General features: G+C 43.5%; 1 pseudogene; it reads right to left on the bottom strand.

Moving 5' to 3' along the window:
- Positions 1 to 542: 542 nt before the first annotated feature.
- LOC136377070 (phospholipid hydroperoxide glutathione peroxidase pseudogene) lies at positions 543 to 3038 on the bottom strand (annotated as a pseudogene).
- Positions 3039 to 14959: the final 11921 nt, after the last annotated feature.

Genomic DNA, 14959 nt, shown 5'->3' with positions numbered 1-14959 from the left:
CAGGGTTTAGAACCTGCGACCTCAGCGTTCCAGGTCCATGCTTTTATCCATTGTGCCACCACAGGTCAGGCCGACATTTAGGTTCATAAAAGATGGACTCTGACTTAAACACAGCAGCTTTAGGGTTCCCAGTAGACACAGCAAATAGTTTTTCTTCTGGCTGGAATCCAGTTTGGTGCCAAGGGACAAACTTCTGCAAGCTTTTAATCTTGAAACATCTTGCAGTGTTAAGAGGTAAAGGTGAATATTTCCCAAGAGCCTTAGTAGATTTCCTTGTGTTGCCTGCATTGCTGCATTTATGCTTTCTCCAGATTGCTTTTGTTTTTCTAATTTGTATATTTTATTCCCCCAAGGTAGCCAGGGGTGGGGGTGCAGAGTTGGAACCAGGCCGGGCGACAGGCCTTCCTACTGCTGGGGTGCACCCCTGGTTCTTGGGGCTGCCCCGCCAGTAGGCTGGTTTAGATGGACTATCCCGGGTGCCGGGTAAAAGGCTCCGAGGGGGTGCAGGAGGTGGGCTCAGAATGGGGTGCGTACTTGTGGAGCTAGAGGTAGCAGGGCAGGCTCTTCTCCACCGTTCATCAGGGGCTCTTTCACGGACCGGACCGCTTCACCACGCAGCCATTCTTGTCAATGAGGAACTTGGTCAAGCTCCATTTGACTGCATTTCCCAGGATGCCCCTGCGCCTGGGTTGGACTTTCATCCACTTCCAAAGCAGGTGGGTGTCATCCAGTTTCACCCAGATCTTGCTCTACATATCAAATTTGACGTCACAGCTGGCAGCAAGCTCTTTGACATCAGCCTTAGTCCCCAGCTCCAGCTCCTGCCTCCCAAACTGGTCGCAAGGGAAAGCCAGGATCCAAGACCTCACTCAGCATATGGGTGTGCAGGTCAACCAGATGAGTGTAGTTTACCTCTGTTTTGCCTCCTTGTGCGCCAAAACTTGGTGACGATGCACACAAAACTCCGGTACTTGTCCAGGTTAACCACGCACCCGTGAATGTCCTCTGTCCCCAGCTGAGAGTTCAGGAGGGACTGAGCACGGCACCCATGGTCGCGGAAAGTGCACCCAGAGTGGGCCGGGCCAGCACGGCCAGAGCCGGACTCCGAAGCACCGGCTTCAGTGGGCAGCACTGGCAGGGCCAAAATATTAACTTTTTAAATGTGAATTTCCCTTTCCAGAAAACCTTAGCAAATAACATAGTTCTCTAATTATCTGAGGCTCTTTTGCCAAGAGATGAGAGAGCGGAGAGAGTGATTTGCTGAGTTTTGTTTTTAAGCAAAATATAATCCTTAGCAGTGGTTGAATTCACGTAATAAATATTTATTGCACATTTACTAGGTGCCAGGCAATTCCCAGTGCTCAGGTGAGACAAAGAAAAATAAAACTGAGTCCTTGCTCTTGAAGAGTTTTATGGTCCAAAGGGGGTCTAAAACTAGAACACTGTAACAATTATTCAAGGCATAATGCACCAAGGACCACAAAGCAGGTAGGAACGGGTGAATCGAGAGTTTTGAATGAAGGGTACCATTCCCTATAGGAGACGTTTATTCCACCAACAACATTCTAATGAAAATAATTCCCTAATAAGGAGTGATTTTCCTTTCTCTGTGTTCTCTTACACATCCTTGTTCATATGTTTACATGCTTTTTATAGTATAATCACGATTCAATTTTGTGCTCTCCTATGCATTATAAGCATTTCCTTTTGCTAAATAGTCTTCATCATAATTTCCATCTGTTAGTGAATGTAATTTCCTTTACAGTCCTGTTATGCAATAATTGGGCTATTTCCAGTTTTTTTTTCCCAACAGTTAAAAATTATGGTATAAGAGGTATCTTTATCCATGTAGCTTTTTTCTTCTTTACTAGCCTTTTTTATTTTTTAGCTTAGCTCTACAAAGTAAGATTGTTGGGAGTCAAAGAGCATAAACATTTCTCTCTCTCCTGAAATATATTGCCCCGTGGTTCCCCCCAAAAAAGGTTGGACCCGCTTACAACGTCACCAGCAGTAGATGTCCGTGTTTGACAAAACTGAGTCAACATTGGGGGCTTTTACGGATAGGGATTTGTTTTTTCAATCTGCTGATTTCATGCGTGTTGCCTTGTTATTATTTTAATTTACATTTCTCTGATAACTATGTTTCTAGTATCCTTCCTGGTTGTACCTCTTCCACCACTTGCCTGTTCAGGTCGGAAGAGCAGGATTTCCACAGGTTGAGAGCCAGAGAATGGGCCCTTGGTGGAGGGCTTTGTCAGGCACAGAGGTAGGAGAGTGCGGCATATGAAGGCATGCAGCTATTTTGGGCTGGGATGTAGGGGACACAAAAAAAAGAGAACTGGAGGAGGTGAGGCTGGAAAGGAAAGTGGAGGCCGGCACGTGCAAAAGTTTCTTGTGAATCCTATCAAGTTTTTAGTTTAACTTGCACAGTTTGCCCCATAAGAGTGAACAGTTGGGATGGCCTCTCTCTTTTTTTTTTTTAAATTTTTATTTTTTTTAAATTTTTTACAGAGACAGAGAGTGAGTCAGAGAGAGGAATAGACAGGGACAGACAGACAGGAACGGAGAGATGAGAAGTATCAATCATTAGTTTTTCATTGTGCGTTGCAACACCTTAGTTGTTCATTGATTGCTTTCTCATATGTGCCTTGACTGTGGGCCTTCAGCAGACTGAGTAACCCCTTGCTGGAGATAGCGACCTTGGGCTCAAGCTGGTGGAATTTTGCTCAAACCAGATGAGCCCGCGCTCAAGCTGGCGACCTCGGGGGTCTAGAACCTGGGTCCTCTGCATCCCAGTCCGATGCTCTATCCACTGCGCCACCGCCTGGTCAGGCGGCCTCTCTCTTTTAACTCTGATGAATCCATGGGCCCAGTACCCGAGAGCAGCCAGTTCCCCCAGCCCCTGTCGCCTCTAGCCAGACTCCTGCCCTAGGCCCTTGCTTCTTGCCCACCTGGGAGCCTGCTCATTCCCACAGCTCCTGCTCCATCTGACTCCAGCCTGCCCCCCTGCCTCACCTCCTCATCTTCACTTTCACCATCCTGCACCCCGGCCTCTCCTCTCCTCAGGTGCCCTCAATCACTCACTCTCCCTGCGTGATGTGGCTCAGTCTACTCCTGTGCATTCCATTCACCTGACCCAGCCCAGGATCCAAAAGCAGCCCCGGGCATTGGGTCCCTGGTTCTGCATTCCCCCTGGGCCCCCTGGCCCCTTCAGGATGTGTTTTCCAAGAGGGTTGAAAACCACCAGGATTGGGAGGGAGGCATCCACTGTGTTTTTTTCCTTTTCTACCAAGAAAAAGTGAGGAGCCTAAAACAGAATTATAAATGAGAAGGGTGTATTGTCCTTTGAAAAAACACCTAGTCTGAGTCCTGAGAGCTACTAAGACCCAGGGGTTATTTCTGTCCACATAGAGCTGATTGACAGGCTTTCTGAAGAATTCTACTTCTTTTTGTACATCCTCCACCAGAGGTCCTTATGCGAAGAGCTGACAAATAGTGCTGGGCATGTTCCAGGCTCAGTCTTGGTAACCAGAGAGGCCTCCAGAAGGTGTGGAGGAGGCCCTGGACCAGGAGACCTAGGCTGCATGAGAAAGCTGTGCCCAGCTGCACGCTGCCACTATGGACATGGAACACAGTGTGTTTTGTAGAATCTTAAATGATAGTGCTTGCAAGTGTGAAATAAAGGTCCCTAGACAATGCCCTGGGAGCACCCCAGGCTTGCACTTCTGACTTTCTATAAGCAGACTCTTTGATACAAAGCTCTTGGTCCTACCACTCTCCACTGGGTGCCTCTGGGAAATTTTTCATTCCTCAAGCCTCAGTTTCTTTGTCTGTGAAATGGGAATAATAAAACTAATGCAAGGTGCTGCGAGGATTAAATGCAATAATGTATACAGGTACTTAGTGCCTGGAGACAGAGACTCCATATATTGTAGTTGTGATCATTGGAGTTGATTTGGCTGGCTGCTTGCCTTTGCACCTCTCTGAGTACGCCAGCCTCAACACCCATGATGAGCTTGTTGAGCAAATGGCCCCAAGCCCTGAGAGAAACCACCCTTAGAAACATTCCCTCTGATCAGATCTGCAGACCAGAGCTCCCTTTCAGACATCTGTCACTCCTAATGTGGGTCTCCTGACGCCCACCCGTGGTAGGAGCAACTGTTCCTCCAAGACAGGCAGAGGAGAGACAAAACCTTGTGCCTGTGGGCACAAGCACAACAGCCTCCAACTAGCTGGACCTGGTGGGGGGGAGATGCACCCAGGGGCCCTGGCGGGGGGTTCCCTGAAGGCATTGTGACTTCCATACTGCTTAGGGGTTCTGCAGAGGGTGACACAGCCAAATCCCAGTGACCCTGCTGGGCCACTTACTGAGCTCACAGTGCTCTGCCACCTCCCAGAGCTAATGTCCTGCTTTCCAAATGGGAGTGTAAGGAATGCTGAGGGTTCTGTCCCGAGGTGCTCTGTGTGGACCAGCGCTGCTGCCTCCATGGAAGGATGGTATGATATTATGTCTGTGGCAGCCCTGTGGAAACAATAAAGTGCTACACAGCATTGGGGATGACCACCGTGATTTCTGGCAGGAGCGCATGCCCTACAACCTCACTGGCCTTTGAAGACGCTCCGCAGGTAGTGTGTTTTGACATTGAAGCAATCGCATAGCTCCTCAGCATGGTTTTTCAGCTCTTCCTTTCTTTTCAGACAAGATGGATTAAATCACGTCATCAGACCGGGGTCTGGCCTGACCTTTGATGATGATATCATTCAGAGCCTATGCTTGTCCCCACAGTTACCAGGTGCACCCCCCTAAGGGAATTCTGGCAGCTTTGAAAAGTAGAAAAACAATTGCTTTTGATCCTGGGCTACGATTTGCTCTCATATGGTAGGAGAGCAAGTCCTAACTTGTCTTAACTTGACATTGAAAAACATCTTAGTACCTGTTTTTTATTAACTGTATCCCACCAGACAGTGTAAGACAAATGAAAGGAGGTGAAGCTTTGAACATTATCTTCGAGACCAGCTGGGGGGAAATAGGATAATCATGTTAACTTGTAGTAAGTGCTTCCCTCCACCAGGCACTGCCTGCATTCTTGTTTTATCCCCACAATAATATAAGGACCTGCTATTGCTATTTTTTTTTTAAACAAATGAATCTCAGTTAATAATATTTTATCTTATTTTTAAAAGAAAAAAAAAAAGCATTAGTCCATCCAGGTTTATCAATGTAATGACTTTGGGGATTCTTCTCTTCCTACACCAAAACAGGAGTCCAGATCAATGTGCTAGTTTCATGATCCTTGTATTTTCTCTTGTATTTCCCGTCTGGTTTTTTTTGTTAGTCCCACTACTAGTATTTTCAGGGGCTGAGGCAAGAATTAAATGGGGGTGCCCTGGCCCCAGCCCATGCTGCTTCTTGATGCATGTTAAGCCTAATTTGGAGGGACCCGAAACATTGAAGACAGGAACAAGGTCCATTGTTTACACATCAAAGCTTTATTGTCTAGCTTGGCCAAGCGGTGGCAAACTCCGACAGTTGTCTGAGGGAGAGCGCGCTCTTAGTTCTACTTAGTTTTTATAGTTTTGTAAGTGGGAAGTACAGAAGCAAAAATTGCAATTAGGAGGTGCTTACCACTATTGGTTATAGTCATATGTCCTTTAACATGATAGGACCACGTTCAATTTGCAAGCCATACATCCTTTTGGGGAAAACAAAATTTACAAGCCAACACAATGGTAGAAAGATGTCTCTTTACATATTAAAGGGCATTTCTATATTATCCAGTGTTCATCTGCTATCTCTCTGTCCAGAGCCACACGTGTTAACCACATGTATTTACATAGGAGAGGTAGTTTCGGTGGGGACAAATGCCGGCAAATGGCTCATTGCTATGAAAAAAGGTTTATTTTGGCTTTTCTCTCCCTGTACCTGGCTAGCCATTCACCCTTTTCCCCACAGGCATGATGGAATGTCTGGGGATCCATGTTTCTGTCCCATTTGCATTTACAATACAATGCCAAGGGCCATCCTGACTATGCCAATCACACAGTACAGAGACTATTCTCACAATTTCTCTGCACACCTTAACCCAAATCAACAAAATGTTTCTCAAGTCTCCCAAAATATTAATATTAATTCTGTAGCTTTTGGTACTTTACAACACCCACGGGTGAAGTGGCTCAGTGGCTCCTCATGCATCCCTGGTTCTGTTCCCCACTACAGAGGGCCTTGCATGCATGTGTGCAAACAACCCAAACATCACTTGCATGCATTCACCAGAGCGCCCCTTAGCTACCTCTTGGGCCCCTGGGTGTTCACATCAGACACACTGCCCACCTTTGGGAGGATGGAGAAGAGATCATCAAAAGCCTTAGAAGACAGCTGGAGGTCATTTCAGCAAAAAATTCCGGGGCCCCAGGTACCAAGAGCCTGATGCAGAAGACTTTCCTTGTCCATGGTTCCCTTTGGCACCTTATTCTCATTCTGTGGAGATAGACCCAACCAATGAAGTCCCGAGCAGATGGTCCTGTAAAGCAGAATGAATAGGACAAGGACCTTGACTGCCCTGATCTAAGGGTATACTGCCTTTGGATTTAGTACTGAGTGCCAATGCCAGCCCATATCAGCTGGAAAACCAAAGGGAGAAACTTTGGCTGTCTTGGGCCCAGATGACCAATAAGCAAATCCCTGGACCTGCTGAGAGACCTCAAAGGGGAACTCAGGGATTAGAGGAACTCTCCACCAAAAAATTTTTCTGTGATGCTAAATTTTGTCTGTTTTGTGTTTTGTTTTCAAAAAATTTTTTTAAGTCTGAAATTTCCTGGTTCTTGGCTTCACATTAACAAGGCAACATTCAGTTGAAAAATCTAGGAGCAATGAGGAACAATTTTACAAACAGACAACCAGTTACAAGAGAGATTCTCCAAGTTCAGAGGAGAACTTGGAGGCTTGGGCCCAGAGGACCAGTAGATAGGTAAATAGAGGGATGATGGATGGATGGATGGATGGATGGATGGATGGATGGATGGATGGATGGATGGATATTGGGGTAGACAGATGAATTCTCTCCTCAGTAGCTCTGCCTATTCTTCAATATCCTCTAATTAAGATGGCTTACATAATTTCCTTGTTTCAGCCTTCTATGCTTGTAGTCACTCAGAGTACAGACAGTACTGGACTAAAAAGCAGATCTCCTCTCTGTTATAGACTGTTCTCCCAGTTTGAGTTTATAAAATTCAAAAGATTCTGCTGAAGACTGGTTTTGTGTGATGAAAGAGCAACAATATTCCTGTGGCAAAAACTTATAAATTGTTCATACAAAATAAAAAGAATGGCTGAAACTCTGGAAACTGGAAATCTTTTGACCTAATTATTGTTAGAAATAAGAAAGCTTCATGTTTATCAAACACTTCCTTTCCCTTAGCCCCAGAGTTACTGAGTTTATTTTCCTTGTTTGCACACTTTGGCCTATTTGCCCTCCAGGATAATTAATTAATTTCCTACTCACCTTTACTTGCACTTGTTATTCTGATTGGACTAAACCACCTGGGTCTGATTTTTCTATTTATTTGTCCTATCAGTTATTGAGAGACAGGTTTTAAAATCTCAAACAATATTTGTGGATTTGTCTATAACTCCTTGCAGTTCTATCAATCTTTGCTCTATGTATTTTGAAGCTCTATCATGAGGTATACGAATGGTTAGGATTATTGTCCTCTTGATGAACTGATGCCTTTGTCATTATGAAATTACCCTCTTTATCTCTGGTAATATGCTTTCTCTGAAACCTACTTTGGTATTAATATAACTGCTCCAGTTTTCTTTTGACTAGTGTTAGTATAGTATATTTTTTCCATTATTTTACTTTTAATTTATTTGTTTTTATATTTAAAGTAAATGTCTTATAGATAAAATATAGCTGAGTCTTGCTTTTTTATCCAATATAACAGTCTCTGTTTTAATTTGGATATTTAGCCCGTTTACATTTAGTGTGTTTATTAATATGATTGGCTTTAATTCTACCACCTTGCTATTTGTTTTTTACTTTTCCCATCTATTTTTTGTTCATTCTCCCCTCTTGTTCTGCTTCTTTTTTATTACTTACAACTCTTTATTATGCCACTTTAGTGGCTCTTTTAGGGTTTATAGTATACATCCTTAATTTATCACAGTTTACCTTCAAATGGTATTATGCCACTTCATGTATAAGAACCTCATAACAATATGCAATTTCTTTCCTATTGGTCCAGATTTTGGCTATTTTAACAGGTGTATAATGGTATCTCATTGTTTTAATTTGCCCTGATAATATATATTGTGAAGCATCTTTGCATATACTTTTTTTCATCTATATATCTTATTTGGTGAGACATTTGTTAAGTTTTTGGCCTGTTTTGTTTGTTTTCTTATTGTTGAGTTTTAAGAGTTCTTTGTATATTTTAAATAACAGTCCTTTATCATTGTATCTTTTGCAAATATTTTCTCCCAGCCTGTGGCTTTTCTTCTCAGTCTCTTGATCATCTTCCTTTTTAAAAGATATTTTCATTGGGTATAGAACTAATTTGATCATTTTTTTTTCTTTTTAGTACTTTAAAAATTCTATTGTCTTCTAGTTTTCTTTTTTTCTGACAAGAAATCTTTTGTTTTCTTTATTTTTGTTTTCCTATAATAATGTGTCTTTTTTCTCAGCTGCTTTAGATTTTCTCTTTATTTTTGGCTTTAAGCAATTTGATTATGATGTGCCTCTATGTTGTTTTTCTCATGCTTTTGTGCTTGGGGTTTGTTGAGCTTGGATCTGTGAGTTTATAGTTTTCATCAAATTTAGAACATTTTGGACATTATTTCCTCAAATATTATTTTTGACCCCTGGCCCTTAATTTTAGGTACTTCATTCTCTAAAATTACACATATGTTAGGATACTTAAGTTATCCCATAGTTCAATGATGCTCTAATTATTTTGTCTTTTTTTCTGTTTCATTTAAGATAGTTTCTATTGTTGTGGTTTCAAGTTCACTCTTCTTTTTTCTGCAGTGTCTAATCTGCTAATAATTCTAGCTTGTGTGTTTTTAATCTTAGACATAGTAGTTTTTCTCTCTAAAAGTTCAATTTGGGTCTCTGTTATATCTTTCATGTCTCTACATAGCATGTTGAATCTTTCCTCTAGCTTTTTTTTTTTTTTTCAGCAAAGAAAGGAAGGGTTTATTTTTTAAGAAGTGGCCCATGCCCAGAGACAGGAGAACTAATGCTCAAAGACCTGGCTCCCTGAAGGCTTCCAAAGGATGCGTATGTAGGGGGAAAAATCACAAATCATGGTTAACAAAGGGAATTAGGGTCAGGATTGTGTTTTCTACTGATGATTGCTTGGTGATAGGAGGTAGTTGATCAGTGCATCTAGTCCTGGAGTCAGCTATGGCGTCACTTTGTCTAGTTTGGCATCTTTTCTGTGCCTGGAGCTGAAAGATAACTGAGGCCTAGATGTTATCTTTAGTTTGTTGAAACTCTGTCTCTGTGGTCAACAGACCTGAGACTTTGTTCCTTAGATTATCTGATGCTTACCAGACCCACATAGTCTTGAGGGCTTAATGTATTTTCTCTAGCTTCTTGAGATATAGAATATAGTCATAATAACTCTTTAGAAATACTGTTGTATATGAATTTTATCATCTGTATTCTTTATGGGTCGGTTTCAACTAATTGACTTTTTTCCCTCCTCATTCTGGATTGTATTTTCCTGCCTTTTTGAATGCCTGGTATTTTTTGTTTGGATGCCAAATATTGTGAATTTCACTTTGTTGGATGTTGCATATTTTTATATTTATATAAATACTTTTGGGTTTTGTTCTGGAATGCAGTTAAGTTATTTGGATCTAGTTTGATTATTCAGGTCTTATTTATTTAGTTTTGTCATGCCAGATTAGAGCTGCGTTTAATTTAGAGTTAAATTTTTTTCTCCAAGGCAAGACCCTTCTTGGTATTCTGATCAGATTCTCCTGAATTATGAAGTTTTCCACTCTGACTCTTGGGAACAGGCATTTTTGGCCCTGTGTGAACTCTGAGTACTTTTCCCTCAAACCCTTTTCTGGTGGCTATTTCTCTGGTCTCAGCAAGATTCTTCACATGCATGGGCTGACCTGTACTCATATGAAAACTCAAGGGGGACCCTCCACAGATCTACAGAGGTCTCTCTGTATTCAGCTCTCTCCTTTTTGCTCCTCTGCCCTATGACCTCTAGCTACCTTGGCTTCCCTGGACCTCATTTCTGTTTACAAAATTTATATAGTATCCTGGGCTCTGCCTGGGTTCCCCCTCCATATGCCACAGCCTGAAAACTTTCTCCAGGTAATGAGGTAGGTAATTGTAGAGCTCACTGCATTTGTTCCCCATCTCATTTTTGCCATTTTTTTCAAATATTTTATCTAAGATTTATATCTTTTTTGGGGGGGGAGTAAATTTAATCCTCATTATTACATCTTGAATTGAAATGGAATTTTGTTTTTTAGCTGATAATCAATGTTCTTCTGCGTTTAAGGGAATAAACAGAGAACCCTCCCACATGGCCAGTTCACAACTCTGAAACTTCAAAGCAGTCCAGCAGGTCTATCCCCTTGGGGACTCAAGTACAGACCCACCTAACCTGGGCATTCTTTTGAAGCAAATGTCACAGTACCCTCACATTTGATAGCTAAACATTGTGTCTGGAACAACAATAAAAAAGAGGTAAAAAAGTCAAATGACATCTAACAGGATAGAGTTTATTCCTATACGACCACACTGGTCTATATCTTTCACCATGACAAAAGTGAGGAGTATCCTGAAATTAACACTACCCCCAAATCCACCTGTAGTCCCTAGGTACCTAGTAGTATGTAAAGCCAGTGGCCGCGGCCACCATCACAGCCGCCTGGCCCATGCAGGTTCGCATTGGATTCAGACAGTCAATAAAGAAACAACGGAGCCAAAAACTGGTGGGCCATCATCTTTAATCCTAGCTTGCACCCAGCAGGCAAGTAAAAACATACACTGGGCTCTAAAACCCACTCACATTTAGTGCTCATAAAGCTACTGACTTATCCAAGTTTCCTAGAATCAAAGGTTTCTAGCTCACCAGACTTATTCACCTCTGTTCCCCATTTCCTTCCTTCTCCCTGCACAAACTCTGCACAAACTGGCTTCTCACTCAGCACTCTGCCATCTTGACTGCTTCTCCTGGCCTCCTCCACGTGGCCTCTTTCTGCTCTCCTCTAATGCTAATCTCAGGAACCAAGAGAGGGCAAGCTCCCGTTCTGCCCCCATTTTATAGTGTAGAAATCAAAACCTTTAATCAAATATACAAAATAGGGAAGTCTCTGATACAAAGTCACTTATCTGGGGCATGATGGGATTGTACCACCCCACATCAAAAAGGGTGGGAAAGGCTTAGTCCTAAAACCAAGCCCCAAGCTACAAGCATCTTGCCTGCCCACAGCCCGCCCCCAACACACATTAATATCACCTGGGCGACGGGCTTCCATGTGGGCAGCGCCATCTTTAACAAGGTGAGCATAATATATTTTATCTGCCCAACATAGTACAATAACCCACACCCCCCAGAGGCATTCCCCTCTGTTAGGCCACCTCTTTTCGCCACATTCTGTTAGCAATGGTCAAAAAAAAAAATCATAGATCATATACTTAGATATTCTGATAGCCCCCTAATCTGACTCATTCTCTAGAGCAGGGGTCCCCAAACTACGGCCCGCGGGCCACATGCGGCCCCCTGAGGCCATTTATCCGGCCCCCACCGCACTTCCGGAAGGGACACCTCTTTCATTGGTGGTCAGTGAGAGGAGCATAGTTCCCATTGAAATACTGGTCAGTTTGTTGATTTAAATTTACTTGTTCTTTATTTTAAATGTTATATTTGTTCCCGTTTTTTTTTTTTTTTTTACTTTAAAATAAGATATGTGCAGTGTGCATAGGGATTTATTCATAGTTTTTTTTTATAGTCTGGCCCTCCAATGGTCTGAGGGACAGTGAACTGGCCCCCTGTGTAAAAAGTTTGGGGACCCCTGCTCTAGAGCCTGCTATTCAATGTGATGTCCATAATGCAGCAGAAGAGCTTCTTAAACCTTAAAAATGCAGAATTTCAGGTCCCAGCCTAAACCTACTGGATTAGAATCTGCAATTTAGCAAGATCCTCAGGGAATTTGTATGCACATTAAGGTTTGAGTTGCTCTACTCTAGAGGTAGGATTCTGAGGGATGGTCTGTGATGAAGTCCATCTGGCACAAAACCTTTTTTTTTTTTTTTTTTTTTTTTCTGAAGCTGGAAACGAGGAGAGACAGTCAGACAGACTCCCGCATGCGCCCGACCAGGATCCACCTGGCACGCCCACCAGGGGCGACGCTCTGCCCCTCCGGGGCGTTGCTCTGCTGCGACCAGAGCCACTCTAGCACCTGGGGCAGAGGCCAAGGAGCCATCCCCAGTGCCCGGGCCATCTTTGCTCCAATGGAGCCTTGGCTGCGGGAGGGGAAGAGAGAGACAGAGAGGAAAGAGAGGGGGTGGGGGTGGAGAAGCAAATGGGCGCTTCTCCTATGTGCCCTGGCCGGGAATTGAACCCAGGTCCCCCGCACGCCAGGCCGACGCTCTACCGCTGAGCCAACCGGCCAGGGCACAAAACCTTTTTAATCTGAAGCTGTCCCCCAAGTATATCCATACCCTCAATCTTGGCCTCAACCACAGCACCCCTTATAAAATGGAAGACATGCATACCCTATAACCTAAGAATTCTGCCTCTTGATATATACCTTAGAACTTTCACAACATATACAGGACTTGTACAGGCAGATTCATTGCAGCATAGTTTACAGTACACCCCCCCAAAAAAAAAGTAAAAAAGGGGGAAATAATTTGGATGTCCCTTAACAGGAAAATAGTTAAGTACATTGAAATATACTCCTTGTCTTCATTTAAGTCCCCCCAAAAGCAGACCCTGAGACAAGGACACACGTACAAGTTTAAGTGGGAAATGATTCTAAATGTGTGACAGAAAAGTGTGATGGATGAAGAAGTGACAGTAAAAGGTGTGCTCTTGTGGTAGACATGGATGTGCTATCAAGGGGTTCATAATAGGCCTCCCCCAAGACGTGCTACTTTGGCATGTGGATTATTTTGAGCTGAAGGCAATCAAGATACTGCAGGCTCAAGAGAAACTTTTACCTCTTTCTTAAAGAATTTAAATTAGGGTCTTATCCATAGTAAGAGTTATTACCGTAGATAACATTTTATGACCTATTTAAAGGGCAGGGCAAACTTCTAATTACTGAATACCTGCTCTATCTATCATCCTGAAAATTGTCCTCAGCATCTTTGAGGCCTCAGGCATTACTTTATTCTTTCTGCCTCTGAACTCCTGGTATATGTGGGCTTCCCATACATATGTATGTAATTAAATTTGGTTATTTTCTCTTGTTAATCTGTCTCATGTAGATTTAATTATTAGACCAATGGAAAGAACCTAGAGGAGAGGAAAATTTCTTTTACCCCAACATACTTCCCAGGGCCCCCCTTTTTTAATTTATCTTTTATTAAGAGAGGCAGGGAAGCAGAGAGACAGACTCCTGTATTCCCTGACCAGGGTCCACCTGGCAAGTCCCCTAAGGGCATGCTTTGCCCATGTGGAGTGGCTGCTCCATTGCTTAGCAACTGAGCTATTTTAACACCTGAGGGGAAGCCATGGAGCCATCCTCAGTGCCCAGGGCCAACTTGCTCAAACCATCTGAGCCATGGCTGTGGGAGGGGAAGAGATAGAGTGAGAGAGAGAGAAGGTGAGAGGGAGGGGCAGAGAAGCAGATGGTTGCTTCTCCTGTGTGCCCTGACTTGGAGTTGAACCCAGGACTTCCACACTCCGGGCCAATGCTCTACCACTGAGCCAACCAGCCAGGGTGCCATAACCCCCTTTAAGGAAGGCATTGCTACCCAGCCTCTGGGTTTGAGCTCAGCAGAGAGCCTCCAGTTGTCATCTCCTTCAGGGTCTTCGTCAGTTGTCAGGAGTAGCTTCAACCGAGGTCATGACCTCCCTGGGGCAGCCCATAGCCAAGGCCTGAGCAAGGCAGGGGTATAAAGGTCTAACCACTTTGGTCCCCCTCTACTCGCTCCCTAGGTCTCAGTGGGCTGGATGATATTTCGTCCTGCATCACAGTTCTACTCCCTCTGCCCAGTCCTGCTTTCTCCCACTTCCTTTTGCAGGTGTTGATTCCTAGTAAGGTGTTGACCTTATGCCCCAGGCTCTGGTTTAGCATCTGCTTCTGAAGGACCCAACCTGAGATAATTATCAAGCATGTTACCACTGTAGGCAACTAACTGGAGCTTAGTCTCTCTGGCAGTCTAGGAGACAGTGTGGAGCCTGTGCCTAACTCAGAGTTATCCTGCCTGAGGAGCAAAGGGGGGGAGGGGAATCTATGCATCACCTCCCCGCAAGCATGGGTGAAAGCTATTCTTGGGAGCTATTAAATCCAGAGCAATGCAGGCTCCAGCAGCCAAAGAAAGCCCTCAGGCAGTGCTATGGGGAACCAGGCCTGTGTGAGGGAAATGGAGAGGGCTGAGAGGACATAGGCGGGCAAGGGGCACCACCGGGTACTGCTACATTCATTCAAAGCAATATTAAACAGCAGCAAAAATGAATGAACTATTTGTATCAATATGGATATATCTCACAAAAATAGTACTAAGTGAAACAAGAAAGTTGGAATGGAAACATACAGTATAGTATAAATTATAAAACAACTTAAATATGCAAAACAAGTGCAAATAGTTTTAGAACCATATGTCCATAGCAAAAGTAGAAAAATATGATGAACAAGCAAAGTCAGGAGAGTAATGACCACCAACACACAGGGAAGGAGGGATGGGATCAGGGAGGGTACAAGAGTGGCTGTAAAATAAAACTTTTAAATACAGTTTTGTTTTTATATCGGGTAGTTGGT

This window comes from Saccopteryx leptura, chromosome 6, assembly GCF_036850995.1.
Source record: "Saccopteryx leptura isolate mSacLep1 chromosome 6, mSacLep1_pri_phased_curated, whole genome shotgun sequence".
In the NCBI taxonomy this organism is placed as follows: Eukaryota; Metazoa; Chordata; class Mammalia; order Chiroptera; family Emballonuridae; genus Saccopteryx; species Saccopteryx leptura.
Note: the sequence above shows the minus strand (reverse complement) of the source record. Positions and strands in the feature narration are given on the sequence as shown.